The sequence below is a fragment of the Lycium ferocissimum genome, chromosome 12 (genome assembly GCF_029784015.1).
Source record: "Lycium ferocissimum isolate CSIRO_LF1 chromosome 12, AGI_CSIRO_Lferr_CH_V1, whole genome shotgun sequence".
In the NCBI taxonomy this organism is placed as follows: domain Eukaryota; kingdom Viridiplantae; phylum Streptophyta; class Magnoliopsida; order Solanales; family Solanaceae; genus Lycium; species Lycium ferocissimum.
The window spans coordinates 1,300,034-1,307,010 of NC_081353.1; positions in this window are offsets into that span (position 1 = coordinate 1,300,034).

The following is a 6,977-nucleotide window of genomic DNA, read 5'->3' on the forward strand; positions in this document are numbered from 1 at the left end:
GATGTTGATATAGTTGGTCAATTGAAAGAATATGATATCTCACCCTTGTTTGTTTCATGTCAAAATGGGTCTCTTGATCGTACTTTAGTGTGTTGTGATAAGACTCCAACTTGTAGTGGTAATGAGTGTCATGTAGATAGTCGTGAGCGAAAATGCATTGAAAGATGACATTGGTTCTTTTGAGAGTAAAATGACATGCTTTGACTCCTCATTGTTCATGGATTACTTTCTTGTAAAGGATAATGTTTTATTTGAGGATGACATGACTATTGAGAGTAAAGTATCTAGTGGAATGTTTTGTAATGTTGAAAGTGTATTTGAAAATCCACTTTTGGTGACTACATGGTATTTGAAAATCCACTATGGGATGATAACACTCTTCCCTATGATGGAGATCCCATCAGTTTTGCTTGAGGACACCCTGTGATCCACTTATTGGGAGGGGAAGTGTTCAAAAGGATGGTATCTTTTCCGCTTTGACCCGGTGAAGTCTTAACTTGGTGTGAATGGTATCATTTTGCAATTGAGGATCATTTGTATGTCCTGCCAACTTGGTGTCTTGACACCATTGGCTCTTTTTTTAGAATATCCTCATTTCTTAATCTTTTGGTTGCTTCGCTCTTGGTGCTCTACTTCGAGAGCTTATTTTGCTTGAAAATGATTGATACTTGGCTATATGACAAATTTGTGCTTACTTGGCATGGTGGTAGGTTAGTCCACCCTAACACTAACCCTCATCCGTTGAGGACTTGGTTTTTGTTTGTCTCCTTTATGGTTTTGCAAGGTTTAGAGTCGGGGAGCGAATCCTTTCAAGAAGGGAGAATGATACAAGACCAATTCCATCGAGCTTCATGAAAATGGAGTCTTTGAAGATCATGGGAGGTCCATGGGATGGCTTCTAAGATATGGGAGATAGCTTGGATGGAAGGCTTTAAGAGTCCAAGTCCCGAGCTTGCCTCTTAAAGTGGCCACAATTGCAAGCTTGGGTGATTCAGGTCGGAAGATGGCTACTTGCGCAAAGGGCTATTTGTGCAAGTGGCTGCTACTAGCAAGGAGGTTATGATTGCAAGAAGGCCATGCATGCAAGGTTGATTAGAGAATTATGCAAGGAGGGACGTGTTTGGCCATTGAAGGCCAATCCTTGAATTGAAGACTACACTAAGAAGACTAGCCAAACAAGGCCCTTACTTCATTAAGGGTCGCATTGTAATTGCCTATTAGTCTTCTTTACTTATATATAGCTTGTCTTTCATTTCATTTAGGGACTTTTTGATGAATTATGAATATTTTGAGTGTTTTAGGGTTATCTCTAGAGAGAGAAACTTGTGAGAGGCCTTTGGTAGGCTCTGTTGATTATTGATTGTTGAGAGGATTGGTTGCTTGGGAATTCAATTCCTTGAGGTCATCTAAGAGGTTGGTGCTATCTAGAGTGTAATTAGGAGGTCTTGGTTATTGAAGAACCTTGGTTGCCTAATTGTGCCTATTTTTGTGTCAATCTATCTATCTTTCTTTTCATTTTGTTTATCTTCTTAATTTCCCGTTTCCGCGTATCCGTTCTTGTATCAAATACCAATCCGAATCCATACTAACAACATTTAAGAACATTTCAAACAATTCATACAATATTTCCAACAATCCAACAAGGCTCCAATTTGCCCAAAAACTGTCCCCAAACCCGAGACACAACTATGGCCCATTTCTAGCTTCCGAATCATGATTTGTATCAACAATCCACACTATAACGATATCATTCTCATAAATATACAAATTACACCAAATGTAAAATAACCTCCAAATCAGTCCGCAACAATTACAACATCAATTTGAGTCATTAAACTCCTCATTCTCATCATGAAATTCATAACGACAACAACTAACACACTAAGCGACATTAATTCATTACTTGCCACACTACATGACCCATATTCGGCCAACACTACACATGCGCATACTTATGATTCTCATTCATTTCTCCACTCTACAACAATCACACATGCTAACTAGGCATTAATTCATTGCTTCAACACAACTCAACACACAGCCACACACTTACACGGCTAAATCTCACATACACGGCCTTAACTCCAACATGCCATATTTCATGATTTTCATCCATTTTAACATACTACAACATGCATACAACCTTTATAACACATAAAACATAATTAAATCTCACCTTTCTTCTTCAACTCCACAATTTGCCTAGGGTTTGCAATCGACACAACGAGTGGTTGGATGACCCGAACAACACTTCCACGTTACTTAGGACCTCAAATTAGTGGATTTGTACCAAGGAAATATTTTTGGGATGGCTAGAATTGAAGTTGGTTTTTGCTTGTTCTTGGCCGAGAGCCTCTCTGTAGGGTTCTCCAACTTCTATTTTTTTTTTTTTTGCTAAGTCTAGAATGAGGGTTAGATGACTTAGAAGTCATCTTTTAAGCTCCCACACAAATTGCACAAGTGTCCATGGCCCACACACATGTGTTGGACCAATTAAAATTGTCCACAAAGTGTGTGGGACCAATTCAACCACATGGCCAACATGACGAATTTTCATGAATTTCAAACTTCCAAATATTCCACTTTTGGTCCCAAATTTTCCTAAACATTCCATGCCAACAAATTCATGAACAACTTGTGCCTCAAAATCAACTCGAAGGTCAAAAGTCTCGACTTTGTATCCCGGAATGGTTTTGTCCCTAACTTACCATAGTTAAACCGGATTGTCCCAATGTGCTAAATACGGGATATAACAAATGCCTTCTTGGTTATGGTGTTCACTCCGGACCAGATAGAACTTCGACAATAAGCATGTATTGCCTTCGTGACTTTAGCAAGTAGGACAAATAACTGAGCCCAATATGATTGCACCCCAAAGATGACTAATTTAACCAATTGTATCCTACTAGCATAAGATAGTTGTTTAGCTGTCCATGATGAAATTCTTGCCACTACCTTTTTAATCAATGGTTGGTATTGCAATATATTCAACTTCTTGGTAGTGAGAGGGACTCCTAAATACTTGAATGGGAGATCCCCTTGTCCATATGCTAGGTAATTGATGATTCTTTGAGCTTCAGTTGACTAAATCCCACCCATATAAACTGAACTTTTTGCTAAGTTAGGTTGCAAACCAGAAGCCGCTGAGAATCTAAGGAACTTTCCATGCAACTTAACAATTGTCAGGACCCATTTTGACCTAAGTCGTGCGGGCACTTACCTTCCCCGCCTCGGTAAGCAAACCCTCAATCATAACGATAAATAAAGACATGAATAAATAATCAGTCAAGCAGAAAAGAATAAAAACGTAAGTCTCACAATATTATATAATAGAAGTAGTGTGGAATAAGAAAAGTACCCCCAGGGTCTAGTCTAGGTCATACAAGAGCATCTAAAGGAATAAATACAAGTCTGGAGTAATAATACATAAAAATGTCTATGTCTCTGAATAGGAATAATAAGACATAAAATAGGAAGAGTCTTCAAGGCGGCGGACGCTCGTGCTCACCCCCCCGAACTCGCGAAGCAATACCGATGATGACGATCGACCACGAGATGGAAAGCGTGACCTAACCCGATACTCTCTTGCATAAAGGAATGCGAAGTGCGACAGTCGGATAATACAACGGATCGGTAGGTATCATCGGTCGACTAAGCATAGCTAACACAATTCAGACAATAAGGCAAGATAGGCAGAAAACCAACAAGCATAAATCAAACATAATCAAACCCAAGTACACGTCATCACCTAAGTAAAGCATCTAATCCCAAATGTGCCAAGTCTCAATATATCAAGTCCGAATCCAACATCACAAGTACAATACCAAATCATCTCAAAGTAAGTCGTAATGCAATACAATGCAATAACGTATGGATGTAATGCAATGCCATGCAAATGTTGTGTACACATGTACTCTAGACGAAAATATGGACATCTCGGTAGCACAACCCAAAGTGACTCGTGAAGTCTAAGTGCCACTCGTCCCGGATCTTTGCCCAACAGACAGACGAGAACCCAGATCTTAGCCCACGGGGGGTTCTCAACGGCACTACCCTGGGGGACCCGCGGAGTCTATGCACTCACTAAATCCACGATTCCGGAACTATCATCGGATATCGGACACTCACGTCACTCTCATTTTAAAATCGAGCCTAGCTCATCACAGTGTTTCATCAAGTACCAACAGTGTCTCAACAGTATTTCATGAAGAATGAGAGTGCGTGCAATGCATGTGTCAATATCAATAATCATGCTCAATATCATAAGTACCAAAAAAGGGTACGCCAACAATATCACAATCAAGATAAAACAACAGGTTCCAATAACTACTAACATCACGTGGCATCAAGCCAACACAATAAACAATCAAGTCATAACATAATGGGGTGGCTAGCCCCAATCACGCAACAGGGCCCAACCTAAGACAATATCCAACCCAACTTCATACCCGAAGGTTTACATGCTTTCTCCGACGATATAATCTAAATATATGCTTCGCTATACGTCTCACCAAGGGTAAGCCATAACCTACCTAGATGGTTGAACAACAAACACCGACAACTCACTCCTTTGCCTTGCCTTTCCGCTGAGCCTCAATATTAAAAGAAGTCTAGGCATATTCGAAATCTAGATTAGAATTCATGAAGAACGATACTAATACCGCTATCGTTCAATTTAGGTTAAATCCAACCCTAGAATTTGGGGAAATGGGGCCCGCAAGGTCAAAACAGGAATTCGAGAGTGAAATATCAAATTAAGCACTAGGGAATTATAACCCAGTAACTAATTGCTAATTTAACTCATAGATTTACCCAATTTCGAATTCAAAACCCCCAATTTTGGGTATAAACCCTAACTCTTTGATTCGAGAATTCAACTCTAATAATGGAAGATAGATGATTAATAACCTTAGATTCATCATAATCTAGCACAAATCCCATCAATTTTGTTACACCTTGGAAAATTTCGCGTTATCAAGACTGTGGACGGCTTAGTATGAGCTCAGGAGAGAGCAGAGTTACACAAGGATTATGGAGGAAGATTATGTTATCTGAGCATAAGAACATATATATGACATTTAGAGAGTGTATGGAGAAAATCGGTTAACATGATCACTCGATGATAGCCCTCGAAACCATGAGTTAAGGTGGGGCCCACATGTCGGGATTTTGTAAAGGATATATTATAAGTGATACAAGTAGTACATGAAAAGTTGAGCAAGTCCTAAGAAGGACCCATAAGCCAAATATGGACATAAGCCCTCCAAAAGGACGATTTAAGGAAACGTTTTCGGATAAGTTGACTTGGAGGGGCACAAACGGCATTATAAGTTTGGAATTTGGAAAAATACCAAGAATAAAATTGTATATAATTGAAATATCTTTCCAACCATAGGTCGTGGGCCTTCGCACCTATGTCGGAATCGTGTTATGACCATTTTAAGAGCAGACAAGAATTTGCCAAATGGTTCTCGGCAGACTACATGAATAAGTCGGTGGAACCGACCTAGGGGGGCTATAAATACCCAATCAACCCATTGTTTTCAGCATATTGACACTCCAAAGATTCCTAGAGCCTCTCAAAACATCTCCCAAATATTATAGTCCGATAAATCAAGAATTTAACAAGATTACGCCAAACTAGTCCGTGAAAGGTAATTGTTCTTGCTTCTACTTAAGCTTGGCGTTGGAGAAAGTTGATGTGGCTGAGTTTCTTCAAGTATAAGGTATGTTATATATCCCATCTTTTATGTTGAGTTTATCTGAAGGTCTAGCAAGCCTTAAAAATGAAACTAGTTATGAAGAAAAGGTCATAGAGTGTTGTATTGTAGTTGTTGTGTTTATGGGCTGTTTTGAACGTGTTGTGGCTGTGTGGATGGACTGATTTATGCATATAAAAATTTTATCTAACATTGTTGGTGTATTGATGAGATTATACTCCTTGATTGGGATGGAAGAAAGTGCATATTGTTGTTGTATGTTGAAAAACGTCGTGTGGGATGTTTATGGAATATGTTGGTATGAATAATAGTGTTGTTGATGTTGGTATTATTGTTGTTGTTGTTGGTTGTTGAATTGAGAATTTGGGCTAGGCATATAAACAGGGGAGATGCTGCCCCCCGATTTTCAATATGGAATAGTTTGATTTGAAACTCGGGAAGGCATGCGATAAAGAGTCTAACGCAGCGAATTCTTTGAAGCGAGGCTTACGAGTCGATGAATCGCAGAAGCACAAGCGGCACATGTATGTAAAGCTATCCTTTCTTTCTTTTGACATGTCTTATGTTATATCCCGTGTTTTCGCATATTTGGAAAGTTTTGAAATAATTAAGATTTGTGTGTTATAAGGAAATATTTTGATTTTGGGTGATATAATTATGTTGCATGGAATTATCGTGCTAAGACGTCGGGGAAAGCCGAGGGTAAATTTGGAATTTCGAAATTAGTTTCGGAATTTTAAAACGGACTCAATGAATTGGGCCAAAAAATTGGAACAAAATTTTAGGCCCAAGAAGGTGGGGTGGCCGGCCACTAGGTTTGCCCAAGCCCCTTTTAAAAAGTCAGCGTGCCATGCACACGACTCCTGATAAATATTAAGATTTCCTTGAATTTTCAAGAAAGATCATCAAAATTTCCAAGAGAATAATACCCTCCTTCAGTCGAAACCCCCCTTCCTTCCTTCAAAATTTTTCTTGCCTTGTTTTTAATCTAAGAATCTTGTTCTTCTATATATTCGTAATTGAAGTTCAAGACGCTCTCCAACTTGATATAATTGGTTTGGCGGAAGAGCCGACGCGTTTGCGGCGAATTGAAATTTCAAGAAAAGGTAAGAATTTGACCCCGTTAATGTTATGGAATTGGTACGAATATGATAAGGATTGTGAATAGGCGGGAATTTCGTGGTTTTGATGTGTGTATATGAAGCCCTGGTGGTGTGTGGTTGGGGGTTCGTGAGCCCTAGGAAGGAGAAAGGGGGA